We start from the raw sequence: 23,243 nt of genomic DNA on the forward strand, positions 1-23,243 counted from the left end.
AAACCAATTAATAACACAATCAAAGAAACACATCAACAATAATACAATAGTAGGGGACTTTCACACTCCCCTCACTGAAATGGACAGATCATCCAAGCAAAAGATCAGCAAGGAAATAAAGGCCTTAAATGACACACTGGACCATATGGACATCACAGATATATTCAGAACATTTCATCCCAAAGCAACAGAATACACATTATTCTCTAGTGCACATGGAACATTCTACAGAATAGATCACATCCTCAGTCCTAAATCAGGTCTCAACTGGTATCAAAAGATTGGGATCATTCCCTGCATATTTTCAGACCACAATGCTCTGAAGCTAGAACTCAATCACAAGAGGAAATGTGAAAAGAGCCCAAATACATGGAGAATAAACAGCATCCTTCTAAAGAATGAATGGGTCAACCAGGAAATTAAAGAAGAATTTAAAAAATTCATGGAAACAAATGATAATGAAAACACAATGGTTCAAAAACTGTGGGAAACAACAAAGGCAGTCCTGAGTGGAAAATATATAGCGGTACAAGCCTTTCTGAAGAAACAAGAAAGGTCTCAGGTACACAACCTAACCCTACACTTAAAGGAGCTGGAGAAAGAACAAGAAAGAAACCCTAAACCCAGCATAAGAAGAGAAATCATAAAGATCAGAGCAGAAATCAATGAACTAGAAACCAAAAAAATAGAATAAATCAGCGAAACTAGGAGCTGGTTCTTTGAAAGAATTAATAAGATTGATAAACCCTTGGCCAGACTTATCAAAAAGAAAAGAGAAAGGACCCACATAAATAAAATCATGAATGAAAGAGGAGAGTTCACAACTAACACCAAAGAAATACAGACCATTATAAAAACATACTATGAGCAACTCTATGCCAACAAATTTGATAATCTGGAAGAAATGGATGCATTCCTAGAGACATATAAACAACCACAACTGAACCAGGAAGAAATAGAAAGCCTGAACAGGCCCATAACCAGTAAGGACATTGAAACAGTCATCAAAAATCTCCAAACAAACTAAAGCCCAGGGCCAGATGGCTTCTGGGGGGAATTCTACCAAACATATAAAGAAGAGCTAATTCCTATTCTCCTGAAACTGTTCCAAAAAATAGAAATGGAAGGAAAACTTCCAAACTCATTTGATGCCACCAGCATCACCTTGATCCCAAAACCAGACAAGGATCCCATGAAAAAAGAGAACTACAGACCAATATCCTTGATGAACACAAATGTGAAAATTCTCACCAAAATAGGATTCAACAGTACATTAAAAAAATTATTCACCACGACCAAGTGGGATTTATTCCAGGGCTGCAAGGTTGGATCAACATCCGCAAATCAGTCAATGTGATACAACACATCAATAAAAAAAAGAACAAGAACCATATGATACTCTCCATAAATGCTGAAAGCATTTGACAAAGTACAGCATCCCTTCCTGATCAAAACTCTTCAAAGTGTAGGGATAAAGGGCACATACCTCAATATCATCAAAGCCATCTATGAAAAACCCACCGCAAATATCATTCTCAATGGAGAAAAACTGAAAGCTTTTCCGCTAAGGTCAGGAACATGGCAGGGATGTCCATTATCACCACTGCTATTCAACATAGTACTAGAAGTCCTAGCCTCAGCAATCAGAAAACAAAAGGAAATTAAAGGCATCCAAATCGGCAAAGAAGAAGTCAAACTATCACTCTTCACAGATGATATGATACTATATGTGGAAAACCCAAATGACTCCACTCCAAAACTGCTAGAACTTGTACAGGAATTCAGTAAAGTGTCAGGATATAAAATCAATGCACAGAAATCAGTTGCATTTCTCTACACCAAAAACAAGGCAGAAGAAAGAGAAATTAAGGAGTCAATCCCATTTACAATTGCACCCATAATCATAAGATACCTAGGAATAAACCTAACCAAAGAGGCACAGAATCTATACTCAGAAAACTACAAAGTACTCATGAAAGAAATTGAGGAAGACACAAAGAAATGGAAAAATGTTCCATGCTCCTGGATTGGAAGAATAAATATTGTGAAAATGTCTATGCTACCTAAAGCAATCTACCCATTTAATGCAATTCCTATCAAAGTACCATCCATCTTTTTCAAAGAAATGGAACAAATAATCCTAAAATTTATATGGAACCAGAAAAGACCTTGAATAGCCAAAGGGATATTGAAAAAGAAAGCCAAAGTTGGTGGCATCACAATTCCGGACTTCAAGCTCTATTACAAAGCTGTCATCATCAAGACAGCATGGTACTGGCACAAAAACAGACACACAGATCAATGGAACAGAATAGAGAGCCCAGAAATAGACCCTCAACTCTATGGTCAACTAATCTTCAACAAAGCATGAAAGAATGTCCAATGGAAAAAAGACAGCCTCTTCAATAAATGGTGTTGGGAAAATTGGACAGCCACATGCAGAAAAATGAAATTGAACCATTTCCTCACACCACACACAAAAATAGACTCCAAATGGATGAAGGACCTCAATGTGAGAAAGGAATCCATCAAAATCCTTGAGGAGAACACAAGCAACAACCCCTTCGACCTTAGCCGCAGCAAAATCTTCCTAGGAACATCGCCAAAAGCAAGGGAAGCAAGGGCAAAAATGAACTATTGGGATTTCATCAAGATCAAAAGCTTTTGCACAGCAAAGGAAACAGTTAACAAAATCAAAAGACAACTGACAGAATGGGAGAAGATGTTTGCAAACGACATACCAGATAAAGGGCTAGTGTCCAAAATATATAAAGAACTTAGCAAACTCAACACCCTAAGAACAAATAATCCAATCAAGAAATGGGCAGAAGACATGAACAGACATGTCTGCAAAGAAGAAATCCAGATGGCCAACAGACACATGAAAACGTACTCCATATCACTCGGCATCAGGGAAATACAAATCAAAACCACAATGAGATATCACCTCACACCAGTCAGAATGGCTAAAATCAACAAGTCAGGAAATGACAGATGCTGGCGAGGATGCGGAGAAAGGAGAACCCTCCTACACTATTGGTGGGAATGCAAGCTGGTGCAACCACTCTGGAAAACAGCATGGAGGTTCCTCAAAATGTTGAAAATAGAACTGCCCTATGACCCAGCAATTGCACTACTGGGTATTTACCCTAAAGATACAAACATAGTGATCCAAAGGGGCACGTGCACCCAAATGTTTATAGCAGCAATGTCCACAATAGCCAAACTATGGAAAGAACCTAGATGTCCATCAACAGATGAATGGATCAAGAAGATTGGTATATATACAGAGTGGAATACTATGCAGCCATCAAAAGAAATGAAATCTTTCCATTTGCGACAACGTGGATGGAACTAGAGGGCATCATGCTTAGCGAAATAAGTCAAGCGGAGAAAGACAACTATCATATGATCTCCCTGATATGAGGAAGTGGAGATGCAACATGAGGGGTTAAGGGGGTAGGAGAAGAATAAATGAAACAAGATGGGATTGGGAGGGAGACAAACCATAAGTGACTCTTAATCTCACAAAACAAATTGAGGGTTGCTGGGGGGAGGAGGGTTGGGGGAAAGGGGGTTTGGGGTTATGGACATTGGGGAGGGTATGTGCTATGGTAAGTGCTGTGAAGTATGTAAACCTGCAATTCATAGACCTGTACCCCTGGGGATAAAAATGTATGTTTATAAAAAATAAAAAATTTTTAATAATACACACAAATGATCAAAGAAACAAGCACACAAAGCACAACAAAGAATATGAGACAGACATGGTGTTTGATTCACAGAGCTTATAATATTCATTATGGTACTTCACTGAAAAAGGTTTAACAACTCCTGTTCTGTATGGCATCTTCTCTCCCCCAGAACTGATAATTGTCTTTGCTGAAGTGCATGGAGAGACACAATGAAGACTGGTACCTCAATTTCACTAAATCAGTTTAACTTTTTCTTTAAAAAAAAAATCCCATTTTTTTGTATAGATCTATTTAGATATCTGGTATTCATTGAGTGTTCAGTAAATTCTTATTCCTATCCAGCCCTCTTCTCCTCAATCAAGATGTTCAGACAAGAATGTATGTGATTTAACTAATTAGAGAGATGAAAACACTGATGTTTTAGAAGCTTATTGTATTTAACTGTTTAAATGGACCCATTTAAAAGGAGAAAATGAGAAATTTGTTTAGAGACAAGTTGAGCTTGATGTCCCTTCTAATGAATTCTAAGGGAATTATTTTAAAACTATGGATGCATTTGGGGAGGGTATGTGCTATGGTGAGTGCTGTGAAATGTGTAAGCCTGTTGATTCACAGACTTGCACCCCTGGGGAAAATAATACATTATATGTTAATATAAAAAATTTTAAAAATTAAAAAAATATAGATGCAATTTGAAGAAAAGTTTGGGTGCTAAATAGATCAAAGTGCTTCTCATTCCGGCAAATATATGACAAGAAGAACCATGAGAGTAGAGGAGTCAAATCACTAAAAAGGAAATCAGGAATAATAAGTGAGAATACTTGAGGCTAGTATTACTGGTACAGACTAGTAATACAGGAGACTACAAACATATTTAAGAGTCAGAGAAAGTCCAGTGAGTGATGGAGCAATAGAATCAAGTACAGCTCTCTCGGGATGCCAAGGAAATAATTAATGAAGAAAGTGATACCCGAAGAATTTAAGCAATTTCCCCAAGACTTCCCTGCTAGATTTTGCAGAATCAATATTCCAAATATCAAACCTAATGGCTTCCCACTACTAAATGCTTGACACACCTTCCTCCCAAAGCAACTTGTATTAGTTTCCCATTTCTACTTTAACAAATTACATTTGACCCTTCAACAACACAGGTTTGAACTACGTAGGTTCAGTTATATGTGGATTTTCTTCCCAATAAGTTCATTGGAAACATTTTTGGAGATTTCTGACAATTTTAAACAACTGGCAGACAAACCATGTAGCCCAAAAATACAAAAAAAATTAGGAGAAAGTTAAATATATGTAGATAGCAGTGTATTTTATCATTAACTACCATGCAGCATGCACAAATCAATTATAAAAAACTAAAATGTATCTCAAGTTAGACACACAAACACAAATGCAGTTGAGAGAAATGTAAACACAGGTTAAACCTGCAGTATTAAATCAGAACTGCATAAAATTAATTCTAGTACATACTGTGCTACTGTAATAATTTTGTAGCCTCTCCCATTGCTATTGCAGTGAGTTCAAGTGTTGGGAATATCTCCTTTAAATATGTGTGATGCTAATCATCTCCCTGGGAGGAGGCTCTCCAAAAAATTGCTCATCACAGTAAAAAGGGATCTCTCGAAGTTCTATTAGTTTTTAAATTTAGGCAAAGTCAAAAAGTTGGTTGCAGATTTTTGGCAGTGTGGAGGTCAGAACCTCTAACCTCCAAGTTGTTCAAGATCAACTCTAAATATATTTTCTTATGATCCTGGAGACCAGAAGTCTGGAATAGGTCTCACTGGACTAAATTCAGGGTGTCAGGAGGAGGGGTTCATTTCAAGGCTCTAAGGAAAAACCTGTTTCCTGGCCTTTTCTAGCGTCTAGAGACTGTCTACAGTCTTTACCTCCTAGTGACATTCCATTCTCAAAGGCAGCAATGGTCGATTGAGTCTGTCTCTAAGGGTATCCTCTACTCTGGCTGGTACTTTAACTTTTGCTTCCCCCTTCCACATTTGAAGGAATATGTAATTAGATTGGACCCACACAGAATATCCAAAAATAATCTCCCTATTTGAAGGTCAGTCAATTAACAACTGATATTGTGTTTGCAACCAAATCCCCGTTGCCATGTAAGCTACCATATTCACGGGTTCCTGGGATAGGGATATAGAAATCTTTGGGAGCCCTTGTTACTACCACACTATTGAAATTCAAATTGCTTCCCACCCTTTAAGAATTCCATCTCAAAAGTGAGAGTTACTGCTGTTTTCAGTCAGTTACTAAATTATGACAAGGCTTCTTTCATTCACTTAGGCATCATTTAAGTACATATAGAGTGACATCAGGGTTCAGGATAATATTTTTGAGGAATAAACTATAGTGCTTATCTTCAAGAAGCTAAAGCCTGCTGATTCAATATGATATACTTCTTGTTTTTCTTTATCTTTATCATTATGCCTGAATTAAAGTAACATTTCACTCTTTCTCTTTTGTCTTTTATTCCCTCTTCCTTCACATGTAGCAGCTGAATTTATGTGAATATTCAGCCTGTGTCTCAGGTTTTTAAGTACCTGCTCCTTTATTTCAGCATTCACGTCTTCTCTTATAAAGGGTATATCCACATGTGCAGACTGTTCATGAGATGTCTGGTCCAAGAGAGACCTTTCAGCTTCCTAGCCGTTATTCTCTTCAATGTAGATAAGAACTCAAATGTATCTTCTTTTACTGTTTCTACATCCAAATACTTTTCCTGGCGTCTCATTCCTGATCTACAAGCAACCCATACAGATGATAACACTGCTTCATTTTGCTACCTCCCTGTTCAAAAGTACTTCATTTATCAAGCATATCCAATACCAGTCCTGTAAGTCCAAGCCCACACTCTACTATCGGGACCGCTTTGCCTATGAATTATCTCCATGATTGTGATGGTGTCTCCTTCTGCTGCTGGCAATCCGTCCTTTACCTTCTGATCATATCATCCCCATTCCAACATTGAAGCCACATGTTCCTTCAGTACTTCCTGGAGTACTTCTCCCCTTCTGTTCCTTTGTACAATCATTTTTATACCTTATACGTGGGGCTCTTCTACAAACCCTCCTTCAATATCTTTCACCTGATGATGCAGTTTTTCACTTTTTGACCTCCCATAGAAGGAACTATCATTTTCATGCAGCCTACTACAAGACAACCCTAGTCAAAAAACACAGACACCCTAAATTTTAAAGCAGCTTGTCAGTGGCCAGTGGTTAAAAGAACAGGGAAGGAGAGGAAGACATTGTGACATTACCCATAAACCACCAATAAACATCACAACCCAATTTCAGAAAACTGAACAAAAAATCAGAATCAATAAATACTGTATTTGGAATGCTATTCCCTATATTTATTCCTCTCGTCATTAAGCACCTATAAACTCAGGCATACCAACAATGTATTTCACTTTTCCAAAGTAAGTCATGCTTTTTACCTGTATGCTAAACTTGAACTTTCACACATGTTGGGCATGTATTATTTGAGAATCATACGTTCTACTTAGTTGGACAGAACTGAACGTTTTATTGAGAGTTTTAGAAGTTTAGTACCTCATGACAGAACAATTTTTTAAAATAATGCAAAATTCATACTTCAGCCAAATCACGGCCAAACCATGTTTATGTCCAAAAACATTTTTACTGATGAGTCAACTCCCAGCCAAAGTGAATTTATATCCCAAAGTACTTTCCACTGATGAGACAGTTAAATATTGTAATGAAATTTTGCCACCTTAGTAAAAAAAAACCAGACAGTAATAAATACAAAGAAAACAAATTGAATTTAAAAAGCCAATGCCTACTTCCTACTTGCAAGAAAGCAAGCAAAAGTATCAACTCCAAGAACAAAAGTGTACAGAACAAGTGAACTATTCAATTTTCTTTATGGCTCTGTGATCTGGTTTGACCCACTGATGTCATGCTTCATTTCTTGAAGAAGTCAGTCACCATCACATCTGCTTAATTCTCACCATCAAATGACTTCACAATACTTCCAATCCTAAGGTCTTATCCTATTGATTATCTTCCTGAATTCTAATCTTAAAGGAATATCATAAATGCATTCTGCCCAAAAGAGAAAGCATGCAAGACAAGAGGTTCTTTTGAAAATTAGACCTCATGGCTGTCCTCTTACTTCTCCTAAGTATCAACAGTGGTAGCATTTTAAAAGTATTTGAGAACTTCATCTGGAATAATGCAATCTCTCTCAATAATAATAATAATAATAATAATAATTGTATGTCTCAACATGTAAGCAGAATAAAAAAATGCCACAGTGCTCCATATTGCACAGTATTGCTGAGTCACTGAGGAGGTGACAGGACACTGCCGTAAGCAACAACATGTTCATCACTCCAAAATTTAAAACAAAATAAAGCAAAGAACAAAAAACCAAAAGGGAGCTGTTGTACATGGAATCACTCTGCTGGTAAGAGGGTGCAAATGAAGCACAAAGGTGAGAGGCACCAGCAAGGCTCTGAGATACAAAGGGTGATACTTCTACAATTCTTCACACCACACAAAAATTACTACACATAGAGATGGATTGTGTACCAGACAATTAGAACAGGAATTCATAAAGTATTGTGTGAATGTCACTGTTTTGTAGGAATGTATTGTATCTCATAAATCACACTATTTGAGATGTACTAAAACAAAATGCAAAAACATGACAATTAAAATGTTGCCCTCTAAACACTTCTTTAAAATTTTAATACATGGAAAATTCTTCTGTTGGTGAAGCACATGCTTCTTTGGAAATACTTTCATATTCCTTTTGTTTTCTTTTTCTATTTTTTATTTCATTTTTTATTATGTTCAGTTAGCCAGCATATGCGCATATATATATATATATATATATATATATATATATATATATTTTTTTTTTTTTTTTTTTTTTCCTATCTACGAAGGAACATCTCATTGGGAGATGCCCAATTCTCACAACTGGTGGCCAGATTGTCGTGTAGACATTTTCTTTAGAGCATCTTCCCACCACTCTCCTTTAATTCCTCTTCCAAAATTCAAAAGGTCTTAGAGAAAGAAAAGGTTACAAAAAGACAGTTCTTAAGGCTAAGTATATAAAATTGGTTGCCTTATTTAAACACAATAATTAATACATCTAAAGTCTAACAAAAATCAGAAACCAGCCTACCGTGAAAGTTCTTTGTGTGTAAAGCCCTATGTCTATGGGAAATTTTTTAGCCTTTCTTCATCCAGCCTCGGATGTATCCATAACCAAAATGGAATGTTAATAGAGAAGATGAGGTTTGACAGTGATCATTAGAAAAGGTAGGGGAGAGAAAAGCTAGTATCTAGGAATCATCTCCAACAAACCTGCACTATGCTGGTGGACTCCAGTAGCACTGGGCCAGATGCTTCTACTGTATGAGGGCCATGATCACTGGGAAGTGATTGCCATTTAATCTGAGGCCTCCCATGTTATGGGACCATGAAAGAAAAATGATAGTAAATTTTCCATTTTTGTATTTTTTGATAAGATAAACTGTCTTGCTTTCTTGGTGTAGCCAAGTGCCCACAGTGCTAGATGTACCTGACCCCATCTAGGTGAACTAGGGTGAAATCAATGACAAGTGATATAAAAGAGTATTTAAAAGGTGAGAAAGTACTGATATATTAATCCAAGGAATAAAAATGTAGCTAGAAGGCCTGCTTGCCTGTCTCTTAACTTTTAAGAGAAGTTAAAAGTGAGGAAAAAAAGATTGCTTTAGCAGTTACACTTCAAAGAAAAGATAGTTTCAGACCTTAAAGCTTTGGTGAACTTTGTTCCATTCCTTTTCTTCTCTATTTGTTACTACTAGTGAACAACATCGAAAGAAAAAAAAAAATATGTTCATTCTTAGCTTCTATATGGAAGAAAACTTTCTATCATTTGATTTTAGATAGCTATGACAAAAAAACAGCTGGTGTTTTCTACAGCAGGAGCAATTCCTATGGTGGTCAACAAGTGAGACTAAGAAACACTCCAGGAAGCCACCCCTAAATCCATAAGGAATTCCACAGGTGAGTTTTCCAGAAGACCCCTCTTTAGTAAATCCAGACATATCTCAATACAGCTTTAAGTAGAGAGTGTAGTGAAGATCACAAGAGGACAGGTAAGGGTCAAGTCTCACATGGGGCTGGCACCTGCCCACATCCTCCTGGGAATGGTCAACTCTTAAGGAGCTGCCCAGTCAGTGAAAACCAAACTCTATCCAAACCACATTTTCAAATTCTATTGCAAGACCTCAGCCTGAAACTAACAAACCATAACTTCTGGGGAAAAGACTCAGTAATATCTACATTTTAAAGGACCCCCAATGATCCTGGTAATCAACTAGTACTTTAAAGATAATTAACTCTTGATTACTTAGACAAGTGTGAATTTTTTGCAAGCATTGAGAAGGATTGACTAGATTCATACAATTTTATGTTTCAGTAGTGAAACCACAAAGGTCCCAGGCTTTTCTTTGATGGGAGATTTTTTGAATAGTGATTCAATCTCCATACCAGTTATGGATCCACTTAGTCATTCCCTATCTTCATGACTTTGTGTTGGTACACTGTATAATTCTAGCAATTTATCCATTTTTTTCTGGATTAGCCAAAACAGTTCCTTAGCCTATAACTTCTTATAAACCTTCTGATTTCTGCGTTATCAGTTGTAATGTTCTTTAATTTCTGATTTATTTAAGTCTTCTCTTCATGTCACCTAGTTTAGGCTAGGGTTTGTCCATCTTGTCTTTTCAAAAAAAATAATTTAATTTAATAATTTAATTTGTTTTTCTATTTTTCTATTTCATTTACTTTTGCCCTTATTTTTATTTTCTCCCTTCCACTAACTTTGGGCTTGGTTTATTAATCCTTTTCTACTTTCTTCAGGTGTAAAATTAGGCTGTTTATTTGAGATTGGTCTTCTTTATTTTTTTTAAAGATTTTATTTATTTATTTATTTGACACACAGAGATAGAGAGAGACAGCTAGAGAGGGAACATAAGCAGGGGGAGTGGGAGAGGGAGTAACAGGCTTCCCGCTGAGTAGGGAGCCTGACTTGGGATCCTGACTTGAGCTGAAGGCAGACACTTAATGACTGAGCCACCCAGGCACCCCTGAGATCTTTCTTCTTTAAAGTACTCATTTGTCACTTTGAATGTCCCTCTGTATACTGATTTTGCTGCATCCAGTAAGTTGAAATATCTTTATTCATTTTCATTTGTCTTCAGGTATTTTGCAATCTCCTTTTTTTTTTTTTTAAGATTTTATTTATTTATTCGACAGAGAGAGATTACAAGTAGGCAGAGAGGCAAGCAGAGAGAGAGAGGAGGAAGCAGGCTCCCTGCTGAGCAGAGAGCCTGATGCGGGACTCGATCCCAGGACCCTGAGATCATGACCTGAGCCGAAGGCAGCGGCTTAACCCACTGAGCCACCCAGGCGCCCCTGAAATTTCCTTTTTAATAATTTTTTTTTTCCTTTGACCCAATAGCTGTTCAAGAATATATTGTCTCATTTACACATTTTTGTGAATTTTCCAGATTTCCTTTTGCTCTTGATTTGTTATTTTATTCCATTGTGGTCAAAAAAGACACGTTATAACTTTAATCTTAAATTCAATGAGATTTGTTTTATGAAGTAACAGGTGATCTTCCCCAGAGGAAGAATCATGTGCACTTCAGAAGAATGCATAATCTGTGGCTTTAGGTTGAAATGTTCTTTATATGTCTTTAGTCCCATTTTTGTTAGCTCACTCTACGATGAGACATGAAGGGAAGTTATGGAATCTTCCAGCCCAACCTGTTATCTGTGTTCTCCCCTAAGAGGCTACATTGTAAAGGACCCATCAAGTGCCAAGACCGGCAGAACTGACATCAGTCCTCTGCAGAGCCCCACTTGGAAAAGCTGGGGAACCAGAGATGCAAAGCAATGCTAACCCTCCTCTGGGAGAAACTAGGAGCCACAAGGTCTCCTTCTGATCCTGTGGCATTTACCTCGGTAAGTGACTGCTAAGAGTGCCCACAGCTCCTTACTAGCTTCAGTAAGTCTGATTTTGTGTATTTCCAGAGTGTAACACTCCTTCATTTGCTTTCCAGATTTCTCAAAGGGATTTTGTCTGCTTAATTAGTGTCTGTGTGTGTAAGGATGGCCTGGGGGCTAACTACTTTGTCATTCTGCTGATGTTACTGGATCTAATTAGCTGTTATGTATTTCAATGCCAACAACTTTGAATTGGGACCCATGTTTATAAACATAAACCTGAGGCCTTTTTTGTTTTGTGTTCTTTTGTTTTGTTTTCTCATCAAGGAGGAGGAGGTAGCTTCTACATAGCAAAGGAAACAATCAGCAAAACTAAAAGACACCCTAGTGAATATAAGATATTTGCAAATAACCTAGCTGATTAAGGGTTAGTATCCAAAATATATAAAGAACTTATAAAACTCCATAAGCCATACGTGAATAATAGAGTTAAAAATGGGCAGACGACATAGATAGACATTTTTCCAAAGAAGACATACAGATGGTCAACACACACATGAAAAGATGCTTAACCTCACTTATTATCAGGGAAACACAAATCAAAACTACAATGAGATCACTGCACAGCCATGACAATGGCTAAAATCAAGAACACAAAACAACAGGTATTAGTGAGACTGCAGGGAAAGGGGAAACCTCTTGCGCTATTGGTGGGAATGCAAGTTGGTTCAGCCACTCTGGAAAACTGTACAGAGGTTCAAATAAATGAATAAATAAATAAATAAATTAATTAATTAATTAATTTTAAAAAACAGTATGGATTTTATTCATAAAGTTCAAAATAGGGTGCCTGGACGGCTCAGTTTGTTAAGCGTCTGCCCTCAGCTCAGATCACGTTCTTGGGGTCTTGGAATCCAGGCCTGCCTCGGGCTTCCTGCTCAGCAGGGAGTCTGTTTCTACCCTTCCCACTGTTCATGCTCTCACACTTTCTTTCTTTCGAATAAATACATAGAATCTTTTTGTAAAACATATTAAAAATAGGACTACCTCCCATGATCCAACAATCACCCTACTATGAATTTACCCAAAGAATACAAAAATATTAATGCAAAGGGATACATGCACCCAGTGTTTATAGCAGTATTATCTACAATAGCCAAATTATGGAAACAGCCTAAGTGTCTAACTAAAGATGAATCAGGAAGTAGTGGTTCATATATACAAACGAATATTACTCAACCATAAAAATAATGAAATCTTGCCATTTACAACAACATGGATGGAGCTAAAGAATATTATGCTAAGAGTAGTAGGTTAGTCAAAGAAAAACAAATACCATATGACTTCATTCATATGTGGAATTCAAGAAGCAAAACAAACAAACAAAGAGAAAAAAAAAGAGATATAGGGCGGCAAACCTAGAAACAAACTTTTAACTATAGAAAATAAACTGATGGTCACCATGAGGAAGGTTGATGGGGAGAACAGATGAAACAGGTGATTGGGACTAAGGAGTGCACTTGTGTTGATGAGCACAGGGTGATGTATGGAAGTACTGAATCACTATATTGTATACCTAAAACTAATTACCTTATAGCTTAACAGGAGTTTAAATAAAAACTTTAAAAAAAAGTGAGGTAAAAAGGAGCTAACTCAAGTTCAGGAAGAGGTGAAAATGGGGTAATACAAGGAATATTTCCTACTTTTGATACAGATTTTAATTTTGCTTTAGAAGTGGTAAAAGGAGAACTGATACTCTAAGAAATCAAATCAAGGTGTTAAGGGCAAAGGAAGATTAAAACAAGAAAGTATTAATTGAGAAGATGACAGAGTAGAGGACAGAAAATAGAAATACAATTAATAGATAACTGTAGCTCCTGGAGAAAATAACCGAGTAGACACCAATAATAAAACAAACAAAAAAATTAATAATCGCATGTAAACTATGGAACATCTTGAAATCAAAATGCCCACTAAATATCACAATTAACCGAAAGAAAGCCATATCTAGACATTTCATGATAAATATTTTTAGAAGTTTTCCTATGTATTTTGGAGAGAAGAGAGAGAGAAAGAAGGAGCACATGTGTGTGAGTATGGGGAAGGGTAGAGGAAGAGAGAGAATCTCAAGCAGACTCCACACTGAGTGTGGAGCTGGACACAGGGTTCAATCTCAGGACTCTGAGGTCATGACCTGAGCTGAAACCGAGTCAGACATTCAACCAACTGAACCACCGATGTACCCCTCATGATTAATATTTTTAATAAAGGAAAAAGTTATTGCATGAATCTACATGAGGAAAGTATTACCTATAAGTGTTCAATACTCTGATTATCCTTAAAAGTTTTTTTCTTTTCCATATCAGAAAATAATGGGGATATTTCATTGATGTCTGAAAGGAAAAGTGTGTGCCCCAAATGTTTTACTCTAGAATGTTTCATCTAAGACAAATGTATGATTCTAGAATGTTTCAGGAAATACTTTACCAGTATGTTTGAATATTTTAAAAAGTTATAATCCAGGAAGGTAACAAGTGAATAATAACAATGCTCAAAAACAGAGAATTTATGAAATAATGATTTAATCCTAAGTATTGTAAGAAGTTAAAATATTCAGCCTAAATATTTGTTGAAAGAGCATTAAAAATTGAAGGCAAACTAACAGTTCAACAGCAATATACTGGATCTAAAAATCCTAGATTATGTCAACTCTGAATGTGAGTGGATTGAAATAAAGCTTCCTGATTAAATATTTAATTAGAAGATGTCAAGAAAAGCATTTTATTAAGAAACATGTTAAGAAAAAAAGAAACATATTAAGAAAGATAGTTTAGATAAAACTGAAACACAATAAACTCTACATATTTGAAAGGATAGAAATTAGTATGTTTTGACATCTGAATATGAGTTTGAAACTATCACTACAATCAAGATAATGAGCCATCATCCCCCAAAATTTCATCTCAGACCTCTGTAAATTGAACCTCAGCCCCTCTCCCATGCCCCTGTTTACTCTAACTATAGATTAGTTTACAGTCATAGTTTTTGTATAAATAGAATCATACCATATGTATTGTTTTCATGCTATAATGTGCATTAATTGTTTTCCTTATTGTATGGCCATACCACAATTTATGTATCCATGTACCTGCTGATAAATTTTAAAAGAATGGACAGAGGGACATGAACAGACATTTCTCTAAAAATGACTAAGAGACACATGAAAAGTTACCTCACTAATCATCAGGGAAATGCAAACCAAAACCACAATGAGGTATCATATCACAAAGGTCAAAATGGCTGAAATAAAAAGCTCAAGAAGGAAGCACTGGTGAAGATGGGGAGAAAAAGGAACTCTCACACACTGTTGGTGAAAATGCAAACTGGTGCAGCCACTCTGGAATATGGCACAGAGATTCCTCAGAAAATTAAAAATAAAACTACACTGTGCTCCAGTCATCCCACCAGTGGGAATTTGTTCCAAACCCTAATTCCAAGGTTATATGCACCCCTATTTTTTACTGCAGCTTTATTTAAAATAGGAAAGTTATGGAAGCAGCCTAAAAGTCCATTAACAGATGAATGGATGAAGATGTGAGATATATATATATATCTCACATCTTCATGTGTGTGTATACACACACACACACACACACACACACACACACACACACAACGGAATAATATTCAGCTGGAAAAAAGAATGAAATCTTGCTATTTGCAACTATGTGGCTGGATCCAAAGAGCATAATGTTAAGTGAAATAAGTCGGTCCAAGAAACCCGAATACCATTTCATTACTATGTGGACTTTAAGAAAGAAAACAAACAATCCAAGGGGGGAAAAAAGAGAAAAATCAAGAAAAAGACTCTTAATTATAGAGAACAAAATGAAGGTTACCAGAGGCAAGATGGTGGGGATGGGTGAAATTGGTGAAGTGGATTAAGAGTACACATATCTTGATGAGCCCTCAGTAATAATATGCAATTTTTGAATCATTATACTGCACACCTGAAACAAATACAATACTGTATATTAACTGCACTGGAATTGAAATGTTTTTTCAAAAAGAAGGAAGAGGTAACATTTTCTTTATGTATGACTCAGTGTGTTGAAGTTTTAAAAAATTTGTGATTCAATCCTTTCCTATTTAATTTTGATACAATGTGTCTTTTAGAATATATTCAATACATAAATAAAATTTGATTTAGTCATTTTACCATCTAGTCATATTTATTGTTGTATAAAAGCACTATAGAATCAGTGAAAAACAATGTGGAACAAAAGAATAGCTGTGAATTCTGAAATTCTAATTTTATGATAGTGTTTATTTTTGGAAAACTTTCTTTCAGTTGGATTCATAGATATATATGCTTTTCTAGTGTTTTTCCACGCTGAACTAAAAGAATTTTTCATGTAAACCCGTATCAACACCTTCAGGGAGAATAAAAATACTCCTGGAATGTACAATGATATTTAATGCTACCCTAGAACATTTCCAAATAATGGTAAGATCATTACAAATGGACAGTCTCTATGACTCCATTTCTTTCTAAGAGATTATATAATGCCTAGACAATTAATAATCCTGGTAGAGTACAACAAAATATCTGTATCTATGTGGATAATCATCCTTGCCTTAAGGAAGTACAGATGTTAAACAAATATAAACACTATAAATAAGTAATTACAAATTATTAATTGCTAGGAGGCTAACTCACAGCCAAATAAAAACACTGACGAATTTCAACTTCCATGGCTGTTGTACATTAACTGAGAATTCCATGTCAGCAAAACAAGTCCTTGTTGTGCATGGCTCTTAAAATATATACAAAGTCTATTTGATTTGATAAAATGTGTTAAACATGCCACAAATGGAGAAGTCTCAGAGAAGACAGCAGAGTAGGTGGTTCTAACCTCACATCCTTCATGGACAGATCAGGGCTACTAGATATATACAATAATAATATTACACACACACACACACACACACAAATACACACAATGGAATATTACTCAGCTATTAAAAAAATGAGATCTTCCCATTTGTGACAACATGGATGGACCTAGGACATATCAGGAAATCATAAGTAAAATAAATCAGAAAAAGACAAGTGCCATATTATTTAACTTATAGGTGGAATCCAAAACAAAACACCAGGCTCATGAATTCAAGGAACTGATGTTTTCCAGAGGGGAGTTGGCTGGAGGGATGGGCAAAATAGATTGATAAGATTCAGACTTCCAGTTAGATGAAAAATATAGCATAGGAAATATAATCAATAATATTGTAGTAACACTGTATGGTGACAACTGATGACTACACTTATAACAGTGAGCTTTGAGTCATGCATAGAATTGTTAAATCAATATGTTGTACACCTGAAACTAATATAACATTGCATATTATTATTCTTTAATAATAAATTTAAAATAAATTAATTAATGGTTTAAAATGCCACATGTGATACGTGAAAAATCAGAATGACAATAAATCTGCTAAAAATCCCTCATCACAATCGCCCACATATATTTTCAGAACAACTACACTTCAGTTACAAAGAGCTATACAGTTTTTGTAATGGCATTACAAGGTAATGGTATTACAGTGTAATGGTATACAGGGCACCTGGGTGGCTCAATCAGTTAAGCATCTGCCTTCAGCTCAGGTCACGATCCCAGCACTCTGGGATCAAGTCTTGTGTCAGGGTCCCTGCTTAGTGGGGAGTCTGCTTCTTCCTCTTCCTTTGCCCTTACCCCTGCTCATGCTCTCAGGCTCTCAGGCTCTCTCTCTCATAAATAAATAAAATCTTTTTAAAAAATGGGCATTCTAAAGGCATACTACTATGATAATGTATATGGATGGCTTACTTTTTGTTATCTTGTAGGGTAAAGATGATCTCAATGAGTCAATGACATTCATTTACTCATTTATTAATTATGTATCAATATTCAATTTGTTTCAGGTGATATGTCAGACACTGAAAATACTAGAGATCAAAAGAGAAGTAGTCTCTGTTTTGGCAGGCATACTGATTAGTTATAAAGAGAGCTATTAAACTAATATAGAAAATTGTATTATATAGTTACAAATTATAGTAGGAAAATAACAGAGTACTGCAAGAGGAAATGATTTGGAAAGACTCATTAAACTGAGGTGCAAGTCATTTTAGTGTAGCTAATATGGAAGTCTAACCAATGCTCAACATATGAGTTCTCTGAGGTCAAACACTTGATTAGCCATTACACTGTGATCAGAAGGATTCTGTGAGTTTCCAGTATTTCAGGTTTTCTACCAAGACCTTGGATGCAGAATATCATCTATATCAGCAATTTTCAACTTGTTTTCTATCCTAGCATGATGGATGATGTTGATTACTAAAATATTTGGATTTATTTCTATCAACTTCTTGTGCTTTCTTCTTACCCTGCTTGTTCTTTGATGCTCTTCTCTAATTTCCTGCACTCTGTTCTATTGGCTGAACTTTCTTTATTATCTTTTTCCCCTCTACTGGTTTATCATATCCTTTTTTGAACATGTGTACATAACTTAACAAACCTAAAGTCAATTTCTCTCTCTTATGATGAAGAGTATAAGAAATTTAGACTTCTTTAACTTTTATCACTATCACCAAACATTTACAGGTACATATACACATAATCACACACAGTATCTGTATTCACAGTAGGTATCTGTCTTGCATTTCACCTATACCTTCTCTGTCATTCAAGACTGTTGTTAAATGAAATGAAGAATAAAGGATATCAGAGTACCCTACATTCTACTCTAATTTGTAAAACAAACAAGCAAATACAGTAAACCATTCAAAACGTGTTTTCCTTAACTTTATAACTGGTGATATCTCAAACAATCACAGCTCACTGCAGGTGTTTAATTTCTACAGGGTTAGGTTAATATTATTATAAACACTAACCACCTCAATAATATAGATTGCGCGAGTTCAAATTCTCTTCTCATTTTGTGACCAAAGGATTTCTTTTATTACTAGTCTCAGACCAGAAATACCCTGCTATACAACAACCACATCATACAGTCAATGCCAAAATGTGGCTTGCTCTGCTAGCACTGTATTATGTTCAGTCCCTATCATTGTAGAGGGTGTTTCAGAGAAACTGCTCAAAGTTAACATATGTAACTCCCACTGCATTCATGGCTTCTGTGCTTTTATTAGGTATATTAGAAAATGCAAAAATAAAACTGGGTTAAATACAGTACATGCGGAAATGTCTTCTGGCTTTACATAATTTTAACCAAATTTCTTAGAGGGTGATTTAGTAATATTCATGTCCTAATGAAACAATTCAGGGAGTCTAGGAAGATACCAACAGTTTATTTATATATTGTATTAGGCATAAGAAAACATTCAGACGTGTATATTCCAGTGTTGGTTCTAGTGCTTATGACCTGTGTGGCCTTCAAGTAATGATTTCACCTTCTGAGTTTCAGTTTCTGTATCTATAATCACATCTATGTTCCCAGTAGTTATGAAAGATAAAATAGGTCAAAGTGATGTGAAGTGTGTAGGTACATAAAGCTGGCACAATACCTACACAAGTCCAATGAGCAGTGAATGAAATATATTTCATTCTTTTTGCATGAAAAACATTACATAGGATCATAGTCTAACCTGACTGAGCTGTAAGAGTATATTATTTAAGCACTGCCACTAAGAAATATTCTTGGAGCAGTTAAAATAACGGCACAGTTCCAGAATAACTTTCATATGGACACTAACCAAACAAATCTTTCAATTACATTGAAAGACATTGAAAAAACTGGATTACTTAGACAATGGCTAACGCACAGTATCTGGGGAAAAAAATGCCATAAAATCCACCACTTGCTGTTTCCAAGAATACTACCTTTACAGCATTATATTTGCTATATGAAACTTTCATGGCTCCATGCATTCTCACATATGCTTAGATGTTGCCCATAAAATAAACACTGACTTGGCTCATCTCAGTCCTAACAGAGGCATGGTGGAGCTCTAACTAACTAAAGAGTAAATCGTGTAGATAAAAGACACAGATCCTATATGGTCATTTTGTTTCAAATTACTTAAGAGAGAAGTTTCAAACAGAATAAACATGTCAAACATAAAATATAGGTTTATGTTATTATATAAGAAAGCATAACATATCTGGAAACTAGATAATGGATGAGATATAGAAAGTAAAAATGGATTTTCTTATTGAACTGAAGAGGAAAATGATAGAGGAATACATTAATTAATCGATAAGGCTATAAGGGTGAAATGTCTATGAAATATACTTTGCCCATGTAACATAGCATGTTTAAGAACCACTGAAGAAAACATCATCTTCTGAATGATCCTCTACTCTTTTTTCCTGAGAATGATTATGGAAACTAAGGGTCTTTCCCAGACTCATTTTAGGGAAATATTTTTATATCAACTACCTACAAAAAGAGTTAAGAAGAGGCAGAAGCCTACAAGATGAACTTTTTACTTTTACTTAAGTAGTATATACATTTCCCCTAAATGGGAATACCCACAGGGTTTAGTGGGACATGGTTCTGGGTATTGCTTTAAAATTTGTCATCATCATGGGGCACCTGGGTAGCTCAGTGGATTGGGCATGTGCCTTCAGCTCAGGTCATGATCCCAGGGTCCTGGGATCACTGATCCATGATCATCAAAATAAAATTTTTCATCATCCTAACAGAAGGAAGGAAGCTCTTGAGAGAAGCTTTCTCAAACAGAGCTTCTATTTTCTCCCTTAAAACCGAGGAAGACAATGAAAAAGATAAAAATTTAACAGGAGGCTGACCAACTTAACCATGTAACTGAGAATAAAGAAAACCCATCAGCTTACAGGAGATAGGATGTTCATTTGCCTTTCCACAGTATTTACATGCAGCACTGCAAAGCATCTACCAAGAAGCTCAGTAATGCATGGGTGTCCCTCCAGTTCTTTCAAATCACTGGAGGCAACTCCCTCAAATCAGCTGGTTCCCACGTAAAAATGAGGAGTCAAGCTATCAACACTAGAACCTGTTTTTTCCTCACCAACATGTTTATATTTCCTTCTCTCCATTCCTGGAAAGTAATTTCATACCATAAAATTTAATCATAAATTCAATGACAATAAAGTAAAACAAAAACAGAGTCTAATTTATTTTAATGTATATGTTAAATTTTATTAAAATCCAATAGGTTTTGTGTGTGTGTGTGTAGTATCATGAAACAGAGTAAACTATTTCAAAGGAAAATTCACAGGGATTATGTCATCTCATGTAATAAAATCCTTTTTTATTTTTATTTTTTAGGGTTTTTAAAATTTTTTTTATTAACATAAAATGATAAAATCCTTTTTTAAACTGAACTAAGGAAAACAATAACAGTACAATATGATTTAGAAGCAAGTATCATGTGACAAAACAATTAAATAAAATAGTATTTGAAAAAGATTTCTGTATGTGTACACATAAATGCATATCTAGGTACATGCACTCAGAATACTTCACAGAGATATTGCAAATAGGCGGAAAACCTACTGATTATGGAAGGAAAATGAAGGGAGATTCTCACTTCATGTAACACAGTGTTTACAAATCCACAGGAGTTATAAATTAACAAAAGAAGCAAATAAATACATAAAAACATAAAACACAGGGATAATATATAAATCAGTAACCCCACACACTTAACCTTTCCATTAACAGTATAATGACTGAACTTACAAGATAAAATTTATTGACAAACCTGAAAAATAATTTCTATAACATGGGACCATTTGCCACACATTTGTCTACCTGGCTAATGTTTTTAATATGTAAAGTGATTATAAAATGTACTAAGACAAGAATTATTAGGCAACATCAGAAATCATCCCAGCGCTGTATTCCTTCATTTGTAAAATGGGGGATTATAGGAGTATCACATCACTTAGAGAGGTGTTATGAGGATCAAGCAAATCAATAAATTTGAAACACTCTGAATGGTGCCTGGTGCTCAATGTTAGGGGGAAAAAAATCTTGTCAATAGATTCACACAGAAAACCCATGAAAGTTGAAGTGCTGCTAAAATGAAAACTGCTAAGCCATACTACTCCAAAGAAAGAAAAAAAAATTAAATCCAAGTAATACAAAATTGTTTTCCCACAGAACTCACATTTTGAAATAATAGGTGGCTCAGTCAGTTAAGTGTCTGCCTTTGGCTCAGGTCATAATCCCAGGGTCCTAGAACTGAACCCCACATCAGGTTCCCTGCTAAGCAGGGAGCCTGCTTCTCTCTCTGCCTCTGCTGCTCCAAATAAAATCTTAAAAAGAGGGACGCCTGGGTGGCTCAGTTGGTTAAGCGGCTGCCTTCGGCTCAGGTCATGATCCCAGCGTCCTGGGATCGAGTCCCACATCGGGCTCCTTGCTCCGCAGGGAGCCTGCTTCTCCCTCTGACTCTTCCTTCCACTCTGTCTGCCTGTGCTCGCTCTCACTCACTCTCTCTCTGACAAATAAATAAAATAAAAAAAAAAATCTTAAAAAGAAAAACAGGGCTTAATATAATAAGGTACTTTGCAACAGATATTCTCAGCCAGTTTTACTAGAAGTATGCATTAAACACAATCTTTCTGAAAAGCACTTTGACCATATTTATCAAAAATTTTAAAGAAATATGTATTTGTCTAAGGAAACTATCATAAGCAAATGCAGCCAAAATACAAACCCAAAGTATAATGTATCTGCATTTATTTACATCAAGGAATTATGTGGATGCCTAATAATAGGGAAATTATTATATCCAAAGAAATGATCATTTACATAACAGACAGTATGCTTTAGTTAATATATTAAGGGGCTACTTTAAGACATGAGGAAGTATAATTATTCTCATTTACATACATTTCTCCATTCATTCAACAGCTATTTATTAGGCAGAGAAAACTATAACTAAAGGAAGCCCTGCAGAAAGTTAACAGACCTTATTCTGAATATATAAGGAATATGTAAACTTTTAATTTTCTCATTTTTGTATTTTCTAGTTCCAATAGTTCTAAAACACTTTCTTTTTAGCTTTTCGAATTAGCAAAGTATTACTATATGTAGCTATGAAAAGCAAAAGTTAAAGCTTAGAGATATCTGAGTCAGACTATAGCTCTATGCATTGTTTATAAGATCAGCTACTCAATTTGTAAATCAATAAGTGTATGCTGAGTTGTTTTGAGATTTTCCTTGGGGTTTGCTATTGCACTGGAGTGTAACTAGAATTGTTTAAAAACATTGATTTAAGACCCTGAGTTTCAAGTGTAAACAAAAAATCGGTCTTAAGGATGTATTTTAGCTTGCCACCTCACATTCTGAACTGGAGCCATACCAATCTGAGAAAAAATAAACATACGATTTGTCTTTTAAAGATCGGATGACACTCCAAAAATAGTTACCATTTGGAGTTTCTCATTCTAAATAAGAATCCTAACATTCCTACCTAATGTTAATGAAGACAAAAGGGAATGGATTCAGATCATCCCAGGGTCCCCGTATGTCCTCATATGTCAATAGACAGGTAAACTCCAAG

General features: G+C 35.6%; 2 long non-coding RNA genes across 5 annotated transcripts in view; one reads left to right on the top strand and one right to left on the bottom strand.

Moving 5' to 3' along the window:
• LOC309861340 overlaps positions 1-11,695 on the top strand; it is a 330,227-nt gene extending 318,532 nt beyond the window's left edge. Inside the window, exons 4-5 of the long non-coding RNA XR_014309886.1 lie at positions 9,659-9,742; positions 11,534-11,695. This is a non-coding gene — a long non-coding RNA (uncharacterized lncRNA). The remainder of the gene's footprint in view (positions 1-9,658; positions 9,743-11,533) is intronic.
• The window catches only part of LOC309861338, a 650,329-nt gene that overhangs the window by 89,831 nt on the left and 537,255 nt on the right, over positions 1-23,243 (bottom strand). The window lies entirely within an intron of this gene.

Source organism: Mustela nivalis (assembly GCF_964662115.1).
Source record: "Mustela nivalis genome assembly, chromosome: 3".
Taxonomy (NCBI): Eukaryota; Metazoa; Chordata; class Mammalia; order Carnivora; family Mustelidae; genus Mustela; species Mustela nivalis.